Source organism: Triturus cristatus, chromosome 5_1, assembly GCF_964204655.1.
Source record: "Triturus cristatus chromosome 5_1, aTriCri1.1, whole genome shotgun sequence".
In the NCBI taxonomy this organism is placed as follows: domain Eukaryota; kingdom Metazoa; phylum Chordata; class Amphibia; order Caudata; family Salamandridae; genus Triturus; species Triturus cristatus.
Window position 1 is genome coordinate 146,219,713 of NC_140587.1, and position 25,034 is coordinate 146,244,746.

Consider the following 25,034-nt stretch of genomic DNA (forward strand, 5'->3'; position numbering starts at 1 on the left):
ATATCTGTACTTTCTGGGTCATTCTCGGCCAAATATTCAATTTCTCCAACAGATTTCAGTACCCGATTTCTCATTGCTGCAAGGCCTAAACTTGCCCAAATTATTCTTCTTGATTTCGAGTAGAGACTTGCAGAAGATAACCTATCTGAACATTCGTAGGATCCAATTTCTCGATGCGATAACATCTTTAAACTGAAACTGTACAGCTTCTTACTGACAGTTTTCTAGTGAGAAATCTCTTCCCACATTTCCTTCAATTCTGTTTTTTCTGATTTCGTAATGTAAGACGTTACATATCGAGCAACAGCAATGGAATTGTCAGCTACATACTGTATATCCATGTTAGCGTTCCACATGGATAAAATCACTGGGTTGTAGTCATTTATATTTTTTGATTCTTCTTTTCTTTTAAGGTTGTAGGTATTCTTAGGTGATTTTCTTGTGATAGTATGTCTCACAGCTGACATAAAACTGTTAACTCTTCCTTTTGAAAGAACAGGTCTAGGAAATCCAAATCGACATTTAGTGTAGTATTTATCTTCGCTGTTGTATTTCCGTCGACAGTATTTTCCACACCGATGACTTTGGAAACGTAAAACTTGCTCCTTTAACTTTTTCTCTTCTGTGCTTTTTGGTATAGCACATGTTGCATATTCTTCAATGTAAGATAACACTGCTTCATCAGTATCTGTTCCAAACTTTGGGGCATCCTTGATCCACAACAGCATATGAATATGAAGAGCACCTCTTGCCTGGTACTCTTTTCTCCAAAAGAAATCCACTACTTCTCCTAGAGGTGGATTTTTTTTATTGCAGATGAAGGACATCATAGCCTCAAATCTATGATTGAAATATCTGCAAACATTAACCGGATCCAATGAGCACAGTTCTCCTGCTGTTTTGTATTCAATGTTTTTAATGTTTGAATTTGCCTCTCGTAGAAAATCCAGTAAATCATCCCAAGCGTACTCGGCACAGCTTAGGGTAAGGAACCATGTTGGTGTTCCTAAATTCCGTAACATGCATTTTAATTCACCATGGCGTCGGTACCAATATTCATTTGTCCCACGCTGACAAGCCATCAGATTGATCAGTTGTGTTTCCAAATGATCATCTCGGTGCTGCACTTTCTCCATAAAATCCTTAGCAGACACATTTTGCAAATGTACTCCACTTTTTAAAATGTGATTTACTGCATAAGACAGTGCAGACAAGTCGCTTTCAAATAAAAGATGGAACAAATAAGGAATACTTTGTCGAAATCTGGGATCTTCAGCATATAGTCTTGTAGTCCGATACTCAGAAGCTGGAATCTGTTCCGGACGGTCATCGTATCGTCCTCCTTTTCCTTTAGGAAACAGCTGGGGAAAACATCGAGCTTCCAAGCTCTCCTCCCATACACTCACGGGAGTTCCTTTTGCTTTCTTCATCTGAAACAGATCAATATTGTCTCCCAAAACTTCTTTTGAATGAAGAGGATGTATGCTAAAATGTTCATAAATTTCTTCTTCCTTTGACTTGTCCACTTTTTCAATTTGTCCAGTTGGTGTTTCTGTGTCTTCTTGTAAACCTTCTTCTTCTTCTTCTTCTATATAAATTGATTCATACCATTTGTTATTCCTTTTCAAATACAAATTTGCTCTTTGTACTTTCCGTACATCTACCAGCTCCTGCCAAATCTTCTTATTCTTTGTAGGTACACCATTAACCAGAATAATTAATGGTTCAGTTTCCAAAGTATCCGCATCAATAGTTTCCATATTTTTTTTCAAATCCAAGGGCAAATACACCACTCTACCTTTTAAACCTCTCAGTAAATCTGAAGGAGGTAATTTACCAGTTTTGGGCTCCATACGTACTATGGTCTGGAACGGATGAACACATTGAATGAGTATAGACTCATATGTATTTAATTCAGAAAGTTCAGCAGGAATAGCATCCAATTCTAAATTATTATGTACAGCTCTGGTCGGCATTCTATTTTCCTCTAACTTGTTGTAACAGTATTTACAAATACGCTGAACTTTACCCAATTCAAAACAATTTTCAAGAAATATATAGGTGGCAAAATCCTTCCACTTATAATTATCTTCATTTTCACTCTTTCTGTAGAGATCAACATACCTGGTTTGTTTTCTATAATGAGTTCTGCGGCAACAAATACAAGTTATATTTGGTCTTTCATTAGAGATTATTGCAAATTTTGTTATGTGATCATTAAATGTCTTACTTACAGAGGGTTCTACATTTTCTTCCACTTCTTCCTCATTTACTGTGTCCTTCTCTGCACTGTTTTGTTCAGGACCAAAGTAACAAAACTGAATTTCATCAACAACCTTCTCTACATCTGATACCATTCCACGGAACAGAGCCCTATTCAATTCATCTAACTTTATTGCTGGACTTTTAGCAAAATACAACCGTCTCACAAACTTTCTCATTTCAGTATGATGAACAGCCAGCATCCTAAAATGATGGAAAACACTATTACACACTTTTCTAGATAGACAAGCCAGAGAATGACCCTGCAAACCAGTATTCTCTCTCACTCTGCATGGATCTAGACTTTGAAGCACCTTAATCTTCTGTTTCACACTTTTTTTGCTATATTCTCTTAGAAACTCACGAAATTTATCAATAGATTCCTGACGCACAGTGCAAATACTACTACAATTCCAAGTGTACACTGGGGCTTTAGGACGTCTCCCCATAGCCTCATCCGCCATCACTTGTACCTCATCTCTTGGAACCATTATCTCCTTCTCCATTATGCAACCATCTTTCACTTCATAAGCACGACCTCTGGTGTCAACTGCATGCAGCAAACTATTACTTTGAAAATAGCTCTCTTCATTAAAAAAAGGTTCACTACTTGAACTATGCATCCATTTTCCTAAAAACACTTTACAAAAGTTTGTTCTGTTCACTACTCTTTTCCTTTTGCTATGTGATTTCAGTACATTAACCATTTTGTCTAATGTACGCATCCTATTCAAAATTAAAATGAATAGTTTCCTTTTTAATGCTAATGCCTTTGCTGCAATGGCTTCAATTTCTTTTTTTCTTTAAAAAAACTTTGCCTTTTGCTTATATTTCTTCACATCCTTTATCAAATTGGTCATAACTCTCCTCTGAAACATTTTTCTACGTATCTCTTTAAACGCTGTTTTTCTGTTTAAGTTTATCTTTTGAGTTGCAGAAGGTATATTTGCATTAACTAAATTCTCAATCTTTTCCTGTCCTTTTCGATTCAAATCATTCTTTCCAGTACAGACATTTTGTACATTTTTCCTTTTTTTGAATATGTTCCTTAGAAAATCTTTTTTTTGCTTACCAGAAGATTTTTTCTTTTTCCCAACATGAGCATCTTCAACTAACTTAGGTCCTCCAGTTGTCTTCAAATATAGGTTTTTTTTCTGCTCTTTTTTTGCTCTGGATTTTGTAGGCATCTTAAATTTTGTTCACTGCTCTTCAGCAATACCTGAAAAAAACTAAAAAAAAAATCCTTTATTTTATTTAAATATATTACTACATTTGTTTTCACATTAGTCACAAAACGAAATTTCTTTGCCAATTTGAAAGCACACTTACTGCTCTTTTTTTTGGCAAGTGATAAACACTTTTACAGACTGACACATTATGAATCCACTTTTCAGATTTTTTACAAAGCACATGTCCAAACTGCTTTTTCAGACCAGCATGATTTCTAACCTGGGTGTCTGCCTACACTCCAGCAAGGGCAACCAGCCTTAGTGATGCTGAATGTATTTGCATTACTGACTGAAACCTCAAACCCCACTCGCTTGTGAATACTGTGCATGATTCCACATGGTAAGCAGCTACCTGTGTGCTAAGAGTCTGCTTCTGCACCAAAAAATGTCTCCCCCTTTTTCATCTAATGCAACTGTGAAATCTCCAGAGCAATACGCAATAAATCTCTGCCTGTAATTCCTATTTGCACACAGAGTCATGTTTTCACATTAGTCACAAAACGAAATTTCTTTGCCAATTTGAAAGCACACTTACTGCTCTTTTTTTTGGCAAGTGATAAACACTTTTACAGACTGACACATTATGAATCCACTTTTCAGATTTTTTACAAAGCACATGTCCAAACTGCTTTTTCAGACCAGCATCATTTCTAACCTGGGTGTCTGCCTACACTCCAGCAAGGGCAACCAGCCTTAGTGATGCTGAATGTATTTGCATTACTGACTGAAACCTCAAACCCCACTCGCTTGTGAATACTGTGCATGATTCCACATGGTAAGCAGCTACCTGTGTGCTAAGAGTCTGCTTCTGCACCAAAAAATGGCTCCCCCTTTCCATCTAATGCAACTGTGAAATTACCAGAGCAATACGCAATAAATCTATGCCTGTAATTCCTATTTGCACACAGAGTCATGTTTTCACATTAGTCACAAAACAAAATTTCTTTGCCAATTTGAAAGCACACTTACTGCTCTTTTTTTTGGCAAGTGATAAACACTTTTACAGACTGACACATTATGAATCCACTTTTCAGAGTTTTTTTACAGAGCACATGTCCAAACTGCTTTTTCAGACCAGCATCATGTGTAACCTGGTTGTCTGCCTACACTCCAGCAAGGGCAACCAGCCTTAGTGATGCTGAATGTATTTGCATTACTGACTGAAACCTCAAACCCCACTCGCTTGTGAATACTGTGCATGATTCCACATGGTAAGCAGCTACCTGTGTGCTAAGAGTCTGCTTCTGCACCAAAAAATGTCTCCCCATTTCCATCTAATGCAACTGTGAAATCACCAGAGCAATACGCAATAAATCTCTGCCTGTAATTCCTTTTTGCACACAGAGTCATGTTTTCACATTAGTCACACAACGAAATTTCTTTGCCAATTTGAAAGCACACTTACTGCTCTTTTTTTTGGCAAGTGATAAACACTTTTACAGACTGACACATTATGAATCCACTTTTCAGATTTTTTACAAAGCACATGTCCAAACTGCTTTTTCAGACCAGCATCATTTCTAACCTGGGTGTCTGCCTACACTCCAGCAAGGGCAACCAGCCTTAGTGATGCTGAATGTATTTGCATTACTGACTGAAACCTCAAACCCCACTCGCTTGTGAATACTGTGCATGATTCCACATGGTAAGCAGCTACCTGTGTGCTAAGAGTCTGCTTCTGCACCAAAAAATGTCTCCCCCTTTTTCATCTAATGCAACTGTGAAATCTCCAGAGCAATACGCAATAAATCTCTGCCTGTAATTCCTATTTGCACACAGAGTCATGTTTTCACATTAGTCACAAAATGAAATTTCTTTGCCAATTTGAAAGCACACTTACTGCTCTTTTTTTTGGCAAGTGATAAACACTTTTACAGACTGACACATTATGAATCCACTTTTCAGATTTTTTACAAAGCACATGTCCAAACTGCTTTTTCAGACCAGCATCATTTCTAACCTGGGTGTCTGCCTACACTCCAGCAAGGGCAACCAGCCTTAGTGATGCTGAATGTATTTGCATTACTGACTGAAACCTCAAACCCCACTCGCTTGTGAATACTGTGCATGATTCCACATGGTAAGCAGCTACCTGTGTGCTAAGAGTCTGCTTCTGCACCAAAAAATGTCTCCCCCTTTCCATCTAATGCAACTGTGAAATCTCCAGAGCAATACGCAATAAATCTCTGCCTGTAATTCCTATTTGCACACAGAGTCATGTTTTCACATTAGTCACAAAACGAAATTTCTTTGCCAATTTGAAAGCACACTTACTGCTCTTTTTTTGGCAAGTGATAAACACTTTTACAGACTGATACATTATGAATCCAGTTTTCAGATTTTTTACAAAGCACATGTCCAAACTGCTTTTTCAGACCAGCATCATGTGTAACCTGGGTGTCTGCCTACACTCCAGCAAGGGCAACCAGCCTTAGTGATGCTGAATGTATTTGCATTACTGACTGAAACCTCAAACCCCACTCGCTTGTGAATACTGTGCATGATTCCACATGGTAAGCAGCTACCTGTGTGCTAAGAGTCTGCATCTGCACCAAAAAATGTCTCCACCTTTCCATCTAATGCAACTGTGAAATCACCAGAGCAATACGCAATAAATCAATGCCTGTAATTCCTATTTGTACACAGAGTCATGTTTTCACATTAGTCACAAAACGAAATTTCTTTGCCAATTTGAAAGCACACTTACTGCTCTTTTTTTTGGCAAGTGATAAACACTTTTACAGACTGACACATTATGAATCCACTTTTCAGATTTTTTACAAAGCACATGTCCAAACTGCTTTTTCAGACCAGCATCATGGGTAACCTGGGTGTCTGCCTACACTCCAGCAAGGGCAACCAGCCTTAGTGATGCTGAATGTATTTGCATTACTGACTGAAACCTCAAACCCCACTCGCTTGTGAATACTGTGCATGATTCCACATGGTAAGCAGCTACCTGTGTGCTAAGAGTCTGCTTCTGCACCAAAAAATGTCTCCCCCTTTCCATCTAATGCAACTGTGAAATCACCAGAGCAATACGCAATACATCTCTGACTGTAATTCCTTTTTGCACACAGAGTCATGTTTTCACATTAGTCACAAAACGAAATTTCTTTGCCAATTTGAAAGCACACTTACTGCTCTTTTTTTTGGCAAGTGATAAACACTTTTACAGACTGACACATTAGGAATCCACTTTTCAGATTTTTTACAAAGCACATGTCCAAACTGCTTTTTCAGACCAGCATCATGTGTAACCTGGGTGTCTGCCTACACTCCAGCAAGGGCAACCAGCCTTAGTGATGCTGAATGTATTTGCATTACTGACTGAAACTTCAAACCCCACTCGCTTGTGAATACTGTGCATGATTCCACATGGTAAGCAGCTACCTGTGTGCTAAGAGTCTGCATCTGCACCAAAAAATGTCTCCCCCTTTCCATCTAATGCAACTGTGAAATCACCAGAGAAATACGCAATAAATCTCTGCCTGTAATTCCTTTTTGCACACAGAGTCATGTTTTCACATTAGTCACAAAACGAAATTTCTTTGCCAATTTGAAAGCACACTTACTGCTCTTTTTTTTGGCAAGTAATAAACACTTTTACAGACTGACACATTAGGAATCCACTTTTCAGATTTTTTACAAAGCACATGTCCAAACTGCTTTTTCAGACCAGCATCATGTGTAACCTGGGTGTCTGCCTACACTCCAGCAAGGGCAACCAGCCTTAGTGATGCTGAATGTATTTGCATTACTGACTGAAACCTCAAACCCCACTCGCTTGTGAATACTGTGCATGATTCCACATGGTAAGCAGCTACCTGTGTGCTAAGAGTCTGCTTCTGCACCAAAAAATGTCTCCCCCTCTCCATCTAATGCAACTGTGAAATCACCAGAGCAATACGCAATAAATCTCTGCCTGTAATTCCTTTTTGCACACAGAGTCATGTTTTCACATTAGTCACAAAACGAAATTTATTTGCCAATTTGAAAGCACACTTACTGCTCTTTTTTTTGGCAAGTGATAAACACTTTTACACACTGACACATTATGAATCCACTTTTCAGATTTTTTACAAAGCACATGTCCAAACTGCTTTTTCAGACCAGCATCATTTGTAACCTGGGTGTCTGCCTACACTCCAGCAAGGGCAACCAGCCTTAGTGATGCTGAATGTATTTGCATTACTGAGTCCAACCTCAAACCCTTAAACTATTCTTTTATTATACCAGTACACCTTAATTTATTGTGAAAACATAGTCCATATTATTTTACATGTTCCTCACATTTAAATTTCTCCCAAAACAGAAAATAATAAACACAACTTCAACAAAAAGAATTGCATTTCTATTATTCATTTCTTAATTTACCATATACATCCCCTCTCAGACTCTAAACTCACCTTTAAAATTAGTTAGTTGTGAAAGAAATGTGGCACTCAAACAGCAGATTATCAGAGCCAGGATCTCTGTTCTCTACACCTCTCTCCTCTCAGCAGAACCAGATAATGGCAAACTTCCCCTCTCTTTTTCCACACATATACATGTTAGTTTCAAATCTCAGTGCTTGCCCCTTTTTTTCAAATGTAATCACACATTTCCATTGGTTGAAAACCCAACCCTTTTCCAAAAGTACCCTTCCCCCAACTTGACTTGTGCCTAGTACCCTTCCCCCAACTTGACTTCTGCCTGCTACCATAGCAACAGCTCATGGAACACTGCTGTGTGGAGTCAGGTCAGAAGTTCGCCAAGCAATGTTTCAATTCCAAAGAGCAAGAGTGCTTGACTTTTCAAACCTAACAGCAAATCCATAGTACTGTTCTTTGGTAACACATTTTTCTGTACCAATACAAAACATGCTTCTATTAATTTACACATACAGCCTAGTTTTTATTCTAGAATGGTATGAAACAGCCAATCAGTTCTTTTTTTTTTGAAAAAAATATGTATGCCTCCATTTCCAAACTGTCTTTCTTTTCATATTGCCATTCTACTGAAAGACACCTCCTGAGTGCATCCAGTTCTCCTTTGAAGATGTTCACAGTGTGGATTGTAGGGCACAGCTATGTCTTCTGGAGTGAAAAGTATGCAGAGAAAACAGATATGGTGAGAGACCTTGCTTTGCCAAATGTAGACATTAAATGGATTGGTCAGAGAGGGTTAAAGTGGCACCAATTGATGCCATTGGTGAAATCCTTCATGCACATCCAACACCCTGACCTCATAATAGTGCACTGTGGTGGCAATGACCTAGGCACTTTGACTGGGGTAGGTCTGGAAATGCTTATGAAGGACACCTTTGCACAACTGTTTTCACTTTTCCCTAAAACTGCCTTTGTGTTTTCTAACATATGCCAAAGGCAAAAATGGAACTGGTCCAATCATTTCTGTCCGCAGATTGACAAAGCAAGGAAGCACGTCAACAAATCTGTTTCTGCTTTCCTCCGTGACTATGGTATGGGTTCCATTTACCACAACAACTTGCGTTATGACATGCAAGACATTTATAGAGGAGATGGTGTACACTTCAATGATGAAGGGAACAGAGTCTTCCTCTTGAACCTTAGACTCTGCATCGGTACTTACTTGTAGGTACCACTAAAAAATCACTTCAAAAACACAACGGCTCTTTTTAGAGCCCCCTAATATCTAAACACTTAAATCTGATTTTCATTTTTTTTTTTATTTTTTTTTTCTACCGTACGCTTACTGTACGCGTACCCCGTGATTTTTTTTAAAATCAATAAATGTTTTCTTTGTACTTTTCTGTCCTTCTTTGACCCCCTTACAAATGTTAGGGGGTCTGTAACTCTCCTCCTTGCCCCCTTTTCTTGTTATCACTCTTTTTTTTTCTGAGTGAAACACACGAAATGGCGGCCGCCGCTTCCTGGTTTTGACCGATTCGAATGTTTACTAAGATCTATCAGCCAATCAGAATCGCGCTTGCGCACGTCACCGTACGCGTACGGTAAGCGCACCGTAAGCGCACCGTAAGCTGGCTCAGATATATATATTGATTTAAAGGCTAATTTCTCAGAATCTACTGAACAGATTTACACCAAACCTACAAAAGGCACTTCCTTGACCTGAGGACTACCTCTCTGCCAAATTTCAAGTAATTCTGTTCAGACGTTCGGGCTGTAGCCCTGTCTAAAGGTCCTATGGAAAAATGCATGGGAAAAACGCGTTTTGGGACCCCCCTTTTATCTCAGCCCCCGCTTGACGAATCCCCCCGAGACTTTCAGGGTAGGAGCGGAGCGTAGCGCCCCACCTATTTTGAAAAATTCGCGACGATTCGTCGACCGGCACCAAAGTTATTCAAAATAGAATGTTGCGGATTTCCTATGGAAACGTGGTCCTAACTATAACTACCTACTGGCGACCGCCAGTAGGTAATAGATATATATCTATCTGTCTATCTATAGATATTGATTTTTTTATGTTTACTGTTTTATTTCCCTTTTAAGAGTGATTGGACACGCTGAATTTGTATCAGGCTGTGACCAACACATAGCCAAATAAATCAACTTGGACTATAAACGGAGTGTAGTGTGAGCTTTTCTGTGTTCCTGACACTGAACACAGAACCCTTATGTGCATACTCAATGGGACCTGCACTACTTTGCTCGCATCAGCCCCTTTAAGGTGGACATAACTGGAGTTGTGAAGGATTTCCTCGTATATGTATGTATGAATATATCTATATCTATATCTATATATATATAGAAGAACAGGTTGCCCCAAAGGAGAAGTCACATGTGGAAGGGAAACAGCACATGGCCCTTGGCAGTAACACCGCAGCGCTCCCTGGTCACTTCACTGCAGTCTGCCAAACGCGATTCGAGCCCAAATGGCTCTTGATCACTGGCATGCACAAAAAACACACGAAAACAGCAATGTTCTGCTAGGTAGCCATTTTATTGCATCATGAGTCCCGCCCATCAGGGCGTTACACTGTAGCATGATGGTTGCGGTAGTCCACATGATAACGGACCCGAATACCAACCCTTGTGTGGGTAATGCTGTCCTCACTTGAAATTAAAACCAAGTGGAATAATGTTCCGAATTGCTAATGGTTGGAAATGGCAGGTGAAAGCGCTGTACTGCCACCAATGTCAGTCAAGGGGTCAGGCCCCCTCCACCCCACGATGCGTGTGTGTATATATATATATATATATATATATATATATATATATATATATATATATATATATATATATATATATATATATATATATATATATATATATATATATATATCAAAGAAATACCCTTTCAGGCATAGAGTGACGAATAAATTATACAAAAAAGAAGCAGAGAGCTCTGGGTAGTTCTCAAGTTTAGGTGGAAAGCAGCTCCTGTATGGAGCACTCTCAACACCAGCGACACTCTAGATCTGCTCACCTCAAATGTCTTTTTTTCTATCAAAATCTTTAAGCATAGGATTAGCACAGTGCCATCCACGCCGAGATAGAAAAGGACAAAGTCTTTTGCCATTTGTACAGCAAAGTCTTTAAGCATAGGACTAGCACAGTGCTGTCCTTGCCGAGCTGTAAAATGACAAAAGCCAATTACCACTCCAGGCACAGTATTACAGCTTTGAGTTGGTAAAATACCAATCAAGCCAACCTGAAATGAGTAAAAGCAACCCCTGACACAGTGTTTCGCTCTAATTAGAGCTCTTCAGAGAGGTATAGCTTTGTCCAGACACAAGGGAGCACCCAGTATAAGTCAAAGAAATACCCTTTCAGGCATAGTGACGAAGAATGAATTATGCAAATAAGAAGCAGAGAACTCTGGGTAGTTCTCAAGTTTAGGTGGAAAGCAGCTCCTGTATGGAGCACTCTCAACACCAGCGACACTCTAGATCTGCTCACCTCAAATGTCTGTTTTTCTATCAAAATCTTTAAGCATAGGATTAGCACAGTGCCATCCACGCCGAGATAGAAAAGGACAAAGTCTTTTGCCATTTGTACAGCAAAGTCTTTAAGCATAGGACTAGCACAGTGCTGTCCTTGCCGAGCTGTAAAATGACAAAAGCCAATTACCACTCCAGGCACAGTATTACAGCTTTGAGTTGGTAAAATACCAATCAAGCCAACCTGAAATGAGTAAAAGCAACCCCTGACACAGTGTTTCGCTCTGGATGGCACTGTGCTAATCCTATGCTTAAAGATTTTGATAGAAAAACAGACATTTGAGGTGAGCAGATCTAGAGTGTCGCTCATTTCAGGTTGGCTTGATTGGTATTTTACCAACTCATGTTTTTCGAGTTCCTAACTATACTGTCCCTGTAACCTTTGGTGTTTTTTCAGTGAAATTCTAATGTTTTTTAAATTCAATTTCCTAACTATAAAGTCCCTATAACCTTTGTTTTTTCTAGGACTGGGCATAAAATTGTACTCGGCTCGCAGAGTTTGCGGAATTCGGCAACTCTGAGTTCCATGGAGAACGCGGAGTTACAGATAAACTCTGCAACGGAGCAGATTTTTTCTCTATTGGTGCACTCATCATGTCATTTTCCGTGTGCAGGGAGCGCAACAAGACTTGACAGGTGCTCACAAGCAGCCGGACAACTTTCAGCAGCCAAGGGGAGGTCATCCCCCAACCAGTAGTGCACCAGGAAGCCCCTTTGAAGTGGTTGAGAAAGTGGGCGGGCCACTGAAATCTCAGCAATTCGGGTGTCGGGGAGTTACTTGTCGCGACAATAGGGGTTCTTGGCCCTAACGACCCCCAGCAGTCAAGGGTGGTTCATACCTCAACCAGTAATATGCCAAGAGGTCCCTGTGCTGAGTGGATGAGAAAGGGGGCTGGGCCTCCGACAATATCTCAGCAATCCGGATGTGGGGGACTTACTTGTTGCTACTGTAAGGTTTCTTGGCCCCCCCAATGACCCTCATCAGCGAAGTGGAGTTCATACCCCAACCAGTAATACGCCAGGAGGCACCTGTGCACAGTGATTGAGAAAGGGGGCGGGTCCTCCTCTGATGTCTCAGCAGTCTGACTGTGGAGTACGTACTTGTCTCAACAATAGGGGTTATTGCCCACCAATGACCCTCAGTGACCAATGACCCTCAGCAGCCAAGGGGAGTTCATCCTTCAACCATTAGTATGCCAGGAGAGCCCTGTGCAGAGTGGTTGAGAAAGGGGGCAGAGCTTGTCGCAACAATAGGGGTTCTTGGCCCACAGCAACCATCACCAAATGGGGGGGCATGCAGACCCCTCCCCTAGGCCGATTTTGGCTCCAGGGACCCCATCACCAGGGGTGCAGACAATACCAAATGGGATAGGGGAGTCGCACGCCCTCCCTCCTGGGGCCGATTTTTGCCTCAGGGACCCATCATCCAGACCCCATCCTTTTTTTTTTTGTTCGTAATTGAGGAAGGGGGCCGAGCGGCACTCCTTCCTGGCCAATTTTGGCCCGGGGGAGCATTCCACAGGGATGGACATTGTTCTCTGGGTGCACCAAGGGCACCCAGTCTGCACTGGGACCGCGGGGGGAGCCTGAAGGCCCCTGCTGTCCCTGCCGGCTCCCCGACTCCTATGTGAGCCGGCATTGTTTTCACACACAGGGAGCTGCTAAACAAGCAGCACTGTGTGTGTGAAAGCAATTCGTCTATTTCCCTGCTCACTTGACAGCAGGCCGAGAAACAGATGAATGCACCGCTTTCAGCAAGCGAGAGCATTTCTCCACTCTCGCTTGCTGAAAGCGTAGAGTTTGCTGTAGCTTGGAGGGAACGGTTAAAGCTTCCGCTAAGCCACAGCAAACAACTAGTTCCCGGTTGTGGGCACCCCGGGACATAGCTGGAGCTGGCCCTGAGGGTGGTGGTCCCCAGAGCCATTATTGGCTCCAGGAGGGGGAGCACACAATGTTGTAGGGCCTGCCCCAATGAGGTAGCGGTCCCCAGGTCCGAAAATGACCCGGCTGGGAGGCCGTGTGTCTCCCCACCCTATTTTCAAAATAGAATTTGGCCCCAGGAAGGTGGTGGTCCCCAGGACCTGGGGGGTTCGTGAGGGGCCACCATTGCAAAGTAAATAGACCCAGGGAGATGGTGTTTCCTGGGGTGCATGGGGGCCCCATTTATTTTCTATCATTTGACACGATTTCTTTTGAACTAGCCCTGGGGAGGTGGTGGTCTCTGCGGCCCAAGATGGTCCACACAGACTCTCCTCAACACAATATTAGCCCCGGGGAGGTGGTGGTCCCTGGAGCCCTTTGCGCCCCTCCTTTAAATTTGATTTTAGCCCACATGCTCCAAGGACCTGGACCACCGGGGGGCTGAATAATAGAGAAGCGCGGGAGCCCGCACTTCTTTTATTCCAACAAAGATTTTACAAATAAATCTTTTTTTGCCCTAGCAGGGTTCCGCAGGGATCCCTCCAAAAGGCCGGACCACCCAAAAGGCCTAGAGGGTCAGCGTATTCCCCTTTTTTAATGTTTCAGCCGAGTCCCAAACTGGTTGCCAAAACTTTCTGGTTTGAAGTGTTGGCAGCCAATCACATTTTAGCACTGGGACTGTCGAATCCGCGGAGGATCTGCGTCCCTATATATACAAATTTGAATTTCTTTTAATAACTCCACAACTTCTGAACAAATTTACAGAAAAAGGCACTTCTCTGGACCAACAGCTACCTTTCTGCCAAATTTGGTGTATTTCCGTTCAGCGAAATTGCATGGGGAAAATGCATTTTAGGACCCCCCCCTTTTTCTCCGAACCCACTTGACGGATCACCCCGAAACTTTCAAGACAGCAGCTGGAGTGAGCTTCACACTGGTTTTGAACATTTCGTCAAATGGTGCCAAGGTTATTGGCAAAACAAGCAACTCTCTTCCTATGGAAACTAGGTCCTAACTATAACTACCTACAGGTAACCGCGAAGTAGGTAGTTATAGCTAGGACCCAGTTTTCTTAGGAAAAGCGTTTTGTTTTGCCAATAATTTTGGCACTGTTTGATGCATCCTCACAAAAGTTTCAAAACTAGTTTGACATCTTCTATGACATTCTTGATACGATCACTGCAAAATTTGCTCTAAAATTATTGATGAGAAAACTGTACATGGCGGGGACTCAAGTTATTGTCACTTGAGTTAACTCTAACTATAACTAATGAATTTTAATGGTTTTGTACGAGTGAAATCTGAGCCTTCTATAACGTCCCGGTAACACTTGTTTTTTTCTGTATATTTCTAGGGTTTTTAAATTCTATTTGCTATCTATAACATCCCCGTAACCTTTGTTTTGTATCAGTAAAAAATATATATATATTTCGTATTTACATTTTTCTGCAGTGGGTTTATTTAATTATTTATTCCCAAGGGGGGGTCAAGAGTGTCCCTTCCTAATATTTTTATTTTATTTATTTTTGAGTTTTATATAGCGCTAGCTGGACCCGAGGGTTTCAGAGGGCTTTACAGGTTATAGGAATATGTTAATACGTTTACAAGAGGTATATGATGGTATTCATAATGTCTACGTCATAAGGCAGTACAGCACTAGCGTAATGAAACTTAAGAGGCCCCCCTACAAACTACATCGATGGGCCCCCCTCCGGACCCAGTCAGGAGCTGTCACTCCAGGTTACTGTGCTGAGGGAGTCCCGTGGATCTCGGGCCCCCTGCTCCCCAGGGGCTGTGTTGGCCTTCGTTACATCACTGCAGTACAGCACTAAGTGTTTTTAAAGTCACAAAGTATAACACACTGCACAAGGGGGTACAAAAAGGCGATTCAGCATGTCATGAGACCATCTAGAAGGCATTAATGAACAAGGGAAATGTAGAACGTTTAGTTTAACATGATTGTAAAATTAAGTTAAGTGTGGTGTTCAGTTGTCGAAGGTCACAGGGTGATTTGATTTTGCCGTACAGTTGTATAAGGTCAGCATATAAGTGGCATTTGACGCATGCTTGGTTCAAAATGGTGGTGAAGGGTTCCATGAAGAGATTAAATAGGGCGGGGGAGAGGCTAGAGTCTTGAAGTACACTTTAAGCCTTGAGGTTCGCATGGGGAATGGATGAAAGTTTTGCAACCAGAATGCGATCGCAAAACATTCGCAGTTTACTGCCTACTTTAAGTAGGTGGTAAGCCAGTCACAAAAAGGAAGGGGTCCCCAGAGGGCCACCTTTCCCTTTGCGAATGGTAGCAAAAACATTTTTTAAGAGCAGGAAGTGGTCCCCTGGACCACTACCTACTCTTGAAAAATTAAACTGAAATGTTTCATTTTACTTTTTGAATTGCATTCCGTTTTCCTTTAAGGAAAACGGGCTGCATTTTTCTTTTTAGTTGCTTTATTTAAAAGGAAACACAGACATGGTCTGCTGTCACCAGGAGGCCACCATCCCTGTTATTTTGGCCATTCTCAATGGGTCACAAATTGCGACCTGCCGCATGAATATTGATGAAGCAGGTCAATTTGCGACTCACCGAGAATCCCAGTGTCAAATACACTGTTGTACATCGCAATTTGTGACTTTCTAATTGCAAGTCACAATTAGGAATTCGTAAAATGTAGCAGCCATATATACAGTGACGGCTGACAACATTATTAAATGTTGGGGTGCTTACCTTAAATGTGACAGGCCTCCGGGCCATCCGTCCAGTGCTCCTCTCCCAGCCCCATCGTGGGGGGGGATGAGTAAGGGTGGGTGGAGCTCACAGAGTTTCACTCCGCAAAATTCCATGGAGTTACATTAAAACTCTAGTAACTCTGCGGATTTCTGCAGAGTACCGCCTATGCCTTATTTTTATATTGCCTTTTCTCCCGTTAATGAAGCAAGGACTCATAGAAAAGAGACTTGCTCAGAAGCAATCCTCTCATTTAACTCATAACTTTGTATTAACTGTGTATTGTGAAAATTAATATGCACCACATTCAACATGAAAGAAAGAAGCTTGCCTATGTGTCTTACTAACAAGTAACTCAAGCGAAATCTAAAATGGCTGCTAACGCGGGAAACTGTATTGCGCTTGCTTCAACTGCATCTACGCAGTATGACGAGCTGTCGCTTGGAGGGAATTTCTTGCGCTTGCGCAAACGCACTTAAAATGGCCAATTGAAAGCTCACATGCTAAGCATCTGCTTTGCTGAAACTAAATCACAACTGTTTTACTAAGGCTAATGTGGGGACGCATTCATAAGTAAATGGGATTAGAGTAGAGATAGGTGGTATACAGTCAAACCATTTCATTTTGAAATGAATATGTGTCTTTCTGACTTTCTTATTAGTACGCATTTGGGCCTCGTATACGATTCCAGAGTCTATAACCCACGTGACCTCGGCACATGCGTAGTATGAATGAGCCGGAAGAAGTGATGTGACTCTTGAACACGGTCCAAGGACGAAAATGATACATACCCTGGGAACCAGCCCTGAAGTCCTGAGAAATGGATGGGAACCTATAAAGTTTATACTTTGTGTCAATAAGATGTGAATACGGGTAGGAATAAAAATGTATGAATAAAAATTAAGGGGTGGGATCATTGAACAATTAATTGAAAGACAAATTTGAAAATAAGCATGGTGTGATGATCATACCCTCTTGCCTGTCCAATCAGAGTTAGTAATTTTGTGATATTGAAACATTAATGGGTGGTACATGAGCATAGAAGGGTATAATTGAGGTAGCCTTAGTTAGTTAGTTAGCATGAGACCGGGATGCTGCCCGAGTGAACCAGAGACGGAGATTTGCTGAATGCTGCAGAACTCGGGATGCTGTCGTAGTGACGAGGAGATGCTGATGAAGAATCGATATACAGAACCATTAACTTCAAATTAAAAAAAATTAGAAGAAGATCGCGGAAGAATCTCGAGGAGGAAGAGAGTGTCAGAGAGGTGTGCTACACAAGCATCGGTGCTAGAGAGGTCACCTATCCTGTCCTGATTCCTGTCCTGGAGCCTTTGTCGTCTGATCTTTCCCAGGGGACCCTTCCCAGCTCCTTGGCCAGGGGCTTGGTTTTCACACCATTCTAGGTAATTATATTTTCGTGAATGTGCAGATGTGCTTTCCTCTCTATCCTCTCCTTTCTGAGCAAAGTAATTGTTAATTATGATATTTGATTGATTGAAATGATTAATTGAATCTTCCTTCCTGTGAGAAACGGAGACTGTACTGTACTTTGAAAATGGTTCACATGAAATTATTCTAGATAAAGTCTTAAAATCTTTCCTGAGTCTGTGGTCATTCCATTATAGAGAGAATTAATTCATGTCATTACACCATCAACTAGTTCACCTAATGGTCCATTGACCAGAGGAAAGAACTCTTTGATCAGTGAATGATTAGTTAGAAATGTTAGGTAACTAATCTTCTAGCAAGAAATATTATAAACCTTGACTCCAGCGGTTTTAATGGCCTGTGCATGTGCATGTGTGTTTATGGGCCCAGGTGAGTATATGGTATTAGAGTATCTGTAGCTGGTTCACCGCTGGATCAGTTTTCTGGTAGCATCTTGTTTTATGTTGTCTGGAAATCCCTGGGGAATGAATAGCAGGTGGTAGATGGAAGCCACACTGCAGTGAGGTTACTTGTCTGTTGGAATAGCGCTGAGAAGCTACGCAGGGCTGGCAGTGCTAAATTAGAGACTATTTTCATATAAAAGTGAGACCGAATGGTAGCAAAGAGAGTTCGCTGGTGAAACTTTGGTGTTATATCAACTACAAAGGGTAATACTGAAGGAGTAACAGGTTCTTTTGAGCTTAAACGCAGAGTAAGCAGAAGGTTTTACTTGCAGTGTATGAAGAGTAAGCGGAAGGTTTTACTCGCAGTGGACAGAAATAATCTATCCTTTGGTTTAGTGGAACAGACAGAGTAGCAAATGTTTTTATGTTGTTATTAATGAAAATTTAATGCAAAACTGTAAGAAAATAAGTTTGCGTATTACCTTGTGAAGGGAGGGTCAGTTGCCGGAGTTGCACTGACGTCACAGTGAGCCGTGCTGGGATAGGTCGAAACGGCAGGTGTGGACTGCCGTGAAATTGTAAAGGAGGGGTTAGTAATAAGGAGCAGAACTGATGACATTGAAAAGGCTGCACTGGTATTGGTCTGCTCAAAAGCGTTTACACAATCGGATTGGGTGATTGGATGAAAGTGGAGAAGTGTGGCTCAATGATTAGAGCGGCAGACCCTGATGCAGAGGTCTAGCCCGGGACCAGGGTTCAATTCCCCGCCTCGGCGGGTCTTCGGCTCAAAAATTCCACGGACCTGATAATTCTTGCCTCGGTGCCTATTCCAATCATGGAGTCCCACTCGGGGCAATAGCTTGCTTAATCTCCAAAATGGCCCCCACAACGCTAAGGATGCCTGGCCTCCACCTTGGGGGTGCCCAGGAGTGGACGCCTCACAGGGAAAGCCAGGATGGGTTCCACAGCGGTATTCGTACAAGCGCCTTGAGACCCTTGCGGGTGAGTAGTGTGCAATACAAGTATCAAATTTACATTTAGGTTGGTTGATGAAAAAATTGTATGCTTGATTCTCATTTGCCATTTGGTGTGAGTCGCCCTGACAGAAAAGTTAGAGGTTTTGCGGATTATAGTTTTATGTATTCCCAGCATAGAATGTATGGTGAAAAGAGAAAAATGTCACTAGTAAAGAAAATCAAGAATTTCTTTAAGAAAGATAAACCTGTATTGACTAGGGAGGGAATTCCTATACCTCCACCAAAAACGACTGCTTTATTTATGATGATGGAGAGAGGATATCATACATGTGTATGGATGGAGAATTGGATAGAGTATACAAAAGTTGACGGTGTTTTGGCTTTTCCAGAACATGGTACGTTTAATGGGAGAATTTTGCAGAATTTGAGAATGCGGATGAATGATTTAGATCCCAGACCTAGGATGACACAATATGAGGCATTAGAAGAATGGGAGACTGAATCATATGAATGAGAGAAAAATAGGAGCGGAAGATGTATGGGTCATTTCTCTAGGTATTTGCGTGTGTCATGTGAGGGTCAGATGAAGCAATGGAGAAAGGCGATTGTGTCAGAAGGATTATATTCAGTATTGATAGCAGAATAATAGTCAGGGGGCAAGTGTAAAGAGAAAACTAAACATATGACAATGACAGGTTATGACTAATCAGAAGATTAATTTATGGAGGACATGTTAACTACAAACCCTCCACCGTATCAGGAAGGACCCAGTAGAGTCACTCCAAGTGCACCAGTTCTAGGAACAACCTTCATTCCACAGGTTATACATGATCCATCCGTTAATAGGGTACTTCAGGATAGGGAAAAAGAAGCATTGTATAAAAACAGAGAGGAATTAATTCAGAAAAGAACCCATTTGAATATAAATCCTGAAGCATTGACAATACCCGTAACTACAGGTCCCGTTGTTCCATTGTATGGAGACAATGTAAATTGTCCAAAACCACCAGTTGCAACAACTCCTTTGAATAATCCTAGAAAAGAAATAACTGATGATCAAACCAGTGAGTGCGAATCAGTAATTTCATTAATGGATCTGCCAATAAGGGAATAGGTAAATGAAACCCCGAGAAGAGTTACACCCAGTTGTTCAAAAGAAGGAAGGTCAGTGGCATCTTCAGGAGTCAAAAGTGCTACAGTGGTAACTTCCGAAGATCTGGAAAGATGGGTAAAGGGAATAGAAAAACAAAGCTCACCTCCAAAGATTTTAGACATTTATAAATTGAAAGTGGAACAGGAAGAAATTATATCTGGAAATGTGGGAATAGACAGATTAAATACTTACAGGAAAGAAGAGTTGTTCATATGTAGGAGCATAACTAGAAATGCAAAAGTATTTCATGAGAAATTGACAGAACTTGCCTCTGGAATGGGAATAGAAATAGGGAGATCAAGGGTATTGCAGAAACCTTATAGAGCAGAATTTATGGATAAAGATCTGGAAAATATGAATCTGTCTGGACGGAAATTACAGATAAAAGAGTTAATAACTATTTTACAAAATTGGGGAGACTTAGAAAGGTGGAGAACTAGGTGGACAAGGAAAAAGGAGGAAGCACAAGCAAGTCAAACAACATCTGAGTATTTATTAAAAGAATCAGGAAAGATTGTGTCCGATGAGAGAAGTTCCAGGAGGTGGATATGTTCATGTTCCGTGGAGTCAACAAGATATTTTGTCATTTACAAATGATTTCCCAAAGGTGAGAGAAAAACCAGTTGAATGGTACAAACAGGTTGAAAGGTTTGTGAAGGTTTTGAAGGTTTTGTTGAAAGATTTGGATGGTCTGTTTGACATAGTGGTACCCACTGATTTATGGACAGAATGTAAATGTTGATTGGCCAAGTGATGAGTATCCGAGAGACCTGAAAACAGGTGCACCCTCACATAATGTAATGAAGAAATATCACCAAGTAATTACTTTATTCAAAGGGGAAATTCCTCCTAAAGAAACAGATTGGGTAAAAATAGACAGAACAACCCAAGAGCCGAATGAGTCTGTTCATGCGTATTATGAACGACTGTTGCAGGTGTTTAAACAGTATAGTGGATTTGAGAACATTGGAGATAAAGATATGGGACATTTTGTATATTGATTTGTGTATGGTCTAAAACCAGAAATTAGTCAGATGATTCAACAGCATATGTTGTGTTGGCAGGGAAAAGCCATTGACGATATTTTAAAATACGCAAAGTACTGTCGGGATGATATTGTGGCAAGGTGTAAAAAGTTAAAGGAGAAAATAATGTGGGCACAGGTGAAATTGGCAGAACAACAGGAACTTAAATTAAACAGTCAGACGGATGATCAGATGAAAGAACAGGGTCAGAGTGATAATGCAGTGAGTGGTGGTAAATCAAAAGCACGAATGAGTAGAGAGGATGTGAAGTAGAAGTTTCCGTGTCATGGGTGCAGAAACATTGGACACTGGAAAAACGAGTGTAAAAATATTCAGAATAATAATGACCCAAACCAATATTTAAATCCACAGACGCAGAATGAGGTGCTTATGAATTAACGGCAGCAGGTTGTTAATCGGCAGTGTCAGGTGCCACCTGCCCCTATGCCAAATTTTGTGAACAAGCCAAGTACAATACGGACACCGGATTTCAAGGAGGAAGTGGTAAGAAAAATTCTGTGATTTCACAATATCTTTTGCAAAATAACTGTGACAGTGAGAACAAACAATGACGGTGCCTGTGGGGGGAGGAAGAGGAGTGCGTACTTGGCACTTCCTTGCCGGTAGATCAGTCAGGTCCATTTATTGATGGGAAAGTTGAAGGCAATGATATTACTTTTCTGTTGGACACTGGTGCTACCCCTTCTACTGTGAGCACAGCAGACGTCCCAAACCTACCCCTCTCGGGAGAAGCCATCCAAGTAGTAGGCGTATCTAATAAACAGATTAGAACCCCAATTACAGAGCCTATGGAGGTGTGTATTGGAAATTTTAAAGATATGCACAAATTCGTGGTGTTTGACTCCAGTCCAGTAAATTTACTAGGAAGAGACTTATTGTGCAAGATGAACTGCACGATTTATTGCACGCCGGATGGTGTTGCAAATCAGACCCCTGATGAAGATATTGTTTACAAGATAATGCTTGCAAAACAAGGCACCGAAGTAGATGAAATGTATTCATTAATGTCAAAAGATGATTTACCAGAAGAGTTGAAAACAACTGTGAATCCAGAAGTATGGGATTTCACTGGAAAAGAAATAGGGCTAATGGCAAATGTAGACCCAGTGAAAGTAACTGTTAAAGAACGGGCAGTTTACCCTAACACCCGACAATATAAAATGAGTCCTGAAGTCAAAGCAGGAGTAGCATCTGAAATTGATCGAATGATTAAACAAGGCATTTTAAAAGAAATAATGAGCAGTCCTTGTAATTCACCTATAATTAATCTTGAAAAGCCTAGTGGGAAATACCGGAAAGTGCAAGATTTAAGAAAGATTAATAAGATTGTTGTGCCTTGTTGTCCTGTAGTGCATAATCCAGCAGTGATTCTGTATCAAATACCCTGGAATGCAGGATGGTTTACAGTAATTGATTTGTGTCAAGCACTTCTCTCTATTCCTTTACACCCAGACAGCCAGTATCTTTTTGCTTTTAAATTTGAAGATCATATTTTAGCATGGAACTGAGTTCTTCAAGGGTACATAGAAAGTCCTTCAATTTTCAATCAAATTTTGAAAAAGTGTCTAGAGAAATTAGTTATGCCTAGAAATTCAGTCTTAGTGCAGTATATCAATGACCTACTTATGGCATCGAGATCTTGTGATGCTTGTGTTGCTGATTCAATTGCTTTACTAAATCATTTGGCTGATGGAGGACACAAAGTACGGAAAAAACTATCAGAAGGTGCAAAGTCCATTGAGAAGAGAATAGCAAACTACTGACTGCTGTGAGAGTGCATAGAATCCCTCGACTAGTCGGGACAACACCCAGCAGGAGTTGAGAGTTCATCAGCCCACCCTTACTGGCGGAGCATCGTCATCTGAAACTCTAGGGGATAGCAGTCTGAGCCCACAGTCGCGGGCCAACAGGCTCTACTAGGTGCTCAGCCTGGTAATTCCCGAAAGAAAGTACTACTGCCAGGGGTTATACCCAAAACCTGAAGACTCTAGTGATGTGCAGTGCTCTAGTGTAGATGTGAGTTTTTAAAAATGAATACTAGGGCAAAAAATATGTTTATTAGGGATTACCCAAGTTTCATATCTAAAAAAACCTATAGTCTTTAACAAGATAAACTATTTCCTGGCTCAATTATAAAATGGTCAACATGTTTCAGCCGAGATGGTCACCTGACCCGGCTTTCTTCAGGACCAATAATGTGATGGATATAATAAAGATGCTACTGCAGGAAAAAATATAACAACATGTGAAATACAATCAAAATGTGAACGTCAGATAAGACAGTGGCGATAGCCACCCTACCATACAAGCAAACTCGTGCTTGGACGCAAGAGCTATATCTTCTTTCCTAGAGAAAAAATCCAAAGAATCAGCTGTCAGGAAAGGACATCTTACACAAAAACACAGCATTACTAGTCGCTATTCGACAGTGCCTATTCTGCACTGCCAATTTTACAGGAACTCAAATTGATGTTTACCAACACAATGTTATATATACTGTATTGGGAACTCACCCAGCTTTTTGTGGGAGAACCGCCTCACCTCACCCGGCTGACTGCTCGGAGATAGAGGCACCGCTCTGTTTAAATGTGGAGGCAAACAGACAAGTTGCATGTTGATACTTATCCTGTAAAAAACTAAAACGTCAATGACCTCCAGAGAACCCATGAATGCGCTATTACAGGTAAGTCGAGAGATGTAGTAGTAAAAAAAATTTTTGTAGTGGAAAGATATTAAAAAGATTTATAACAGCTGTCACATGATAACAAGAAAGGACTGTAGTTTCATATCTTGTGTGGGGTGCAAAAAAAGATAGTGTATAGCTGCATTATCCCCAAACATATAGACAACCTAATTTGTTAGAGGAACAAAGTAGGACATAGGGAGTATGATCTACAAGTCCTGAGCTGCCAAAAAAAACTTTCTTTCTACTAACAGTAAAACGCCACTCTACGGCACCAAAAAGGGGGGGGGGGGGAGAGAGAGAAGAGAAACCCCCTCCTTCCTTACCTGTCCGTCGGTACTTCAGACTAGCCTACGAGCTGTCTGGGAGGTGGCGGCAGGAAGCAGGAGGGTTCTTATATACCCGCTACAATTGGGTTAAGCAGTTAAATTCGAATCAGGTGCGGGTGTATCGGTAATCGCCCAGCAGCCGCCGAACAGATGGAGCATGCGCGGGATCGACAACCACGCCTCAAAATGTGCGCATGATCGAGACACAAGCTTCAAGACATGCGCGCTGCATCGGACACACAGCGCAGGTATAGGCGGTCGGTGTCTCTTTTGTGCGCAGGCGTGCCAGTAAGACACGCCCGCCTCGCATCAAGCACTCTTCTGAGTGAGGTGGGGCAATGACGTAACACCGCTATTTAAACAATGAGTTCGGGAGAAAGTGATGCCTCTCACTTCCAAGTTGGAGGTGCGCACAATTATACTTGGACCTATTGAGGTCTTATTTACATTTGATCTGTTCAATAAAGAATTCCATCCAATTCAATCCAACTTTGCATTCATATCTTTTATTTCATTTCTATTTTTCATATTGTGATATTTTCACATCTCTTTAGTGAAGAAACATATTCGTTTTGCATATTCACACAACCCAATGCATTTCGGGTCAACAAAAAAGACCCTTCTTCAGGGGTCTGAAACGGAAAAATAAAGAAAATATAATGAGCTATTCAGTAATATACTCTTATTATTTACATATTAAACTCTGTCCAATGTATTGATGAATTAATATATTCAATGAACCTTAATGCAATCTGTCCCCCAAGTCTCATATATTATAATTTTCATTATTCTTTGATGTTTAAACTGGTAAGGTTTTAAAGTTGACTCCTATCTGTATCATAACGAAAAGAAAAGAAAAGACTGTTTGCTGCGCTACCCTATAACTTGTAAACGTGAATGTAAAAAAATTGTCTAAATCAAGTTAAACGTGTTGTGCTCGTGTTTGTTCCA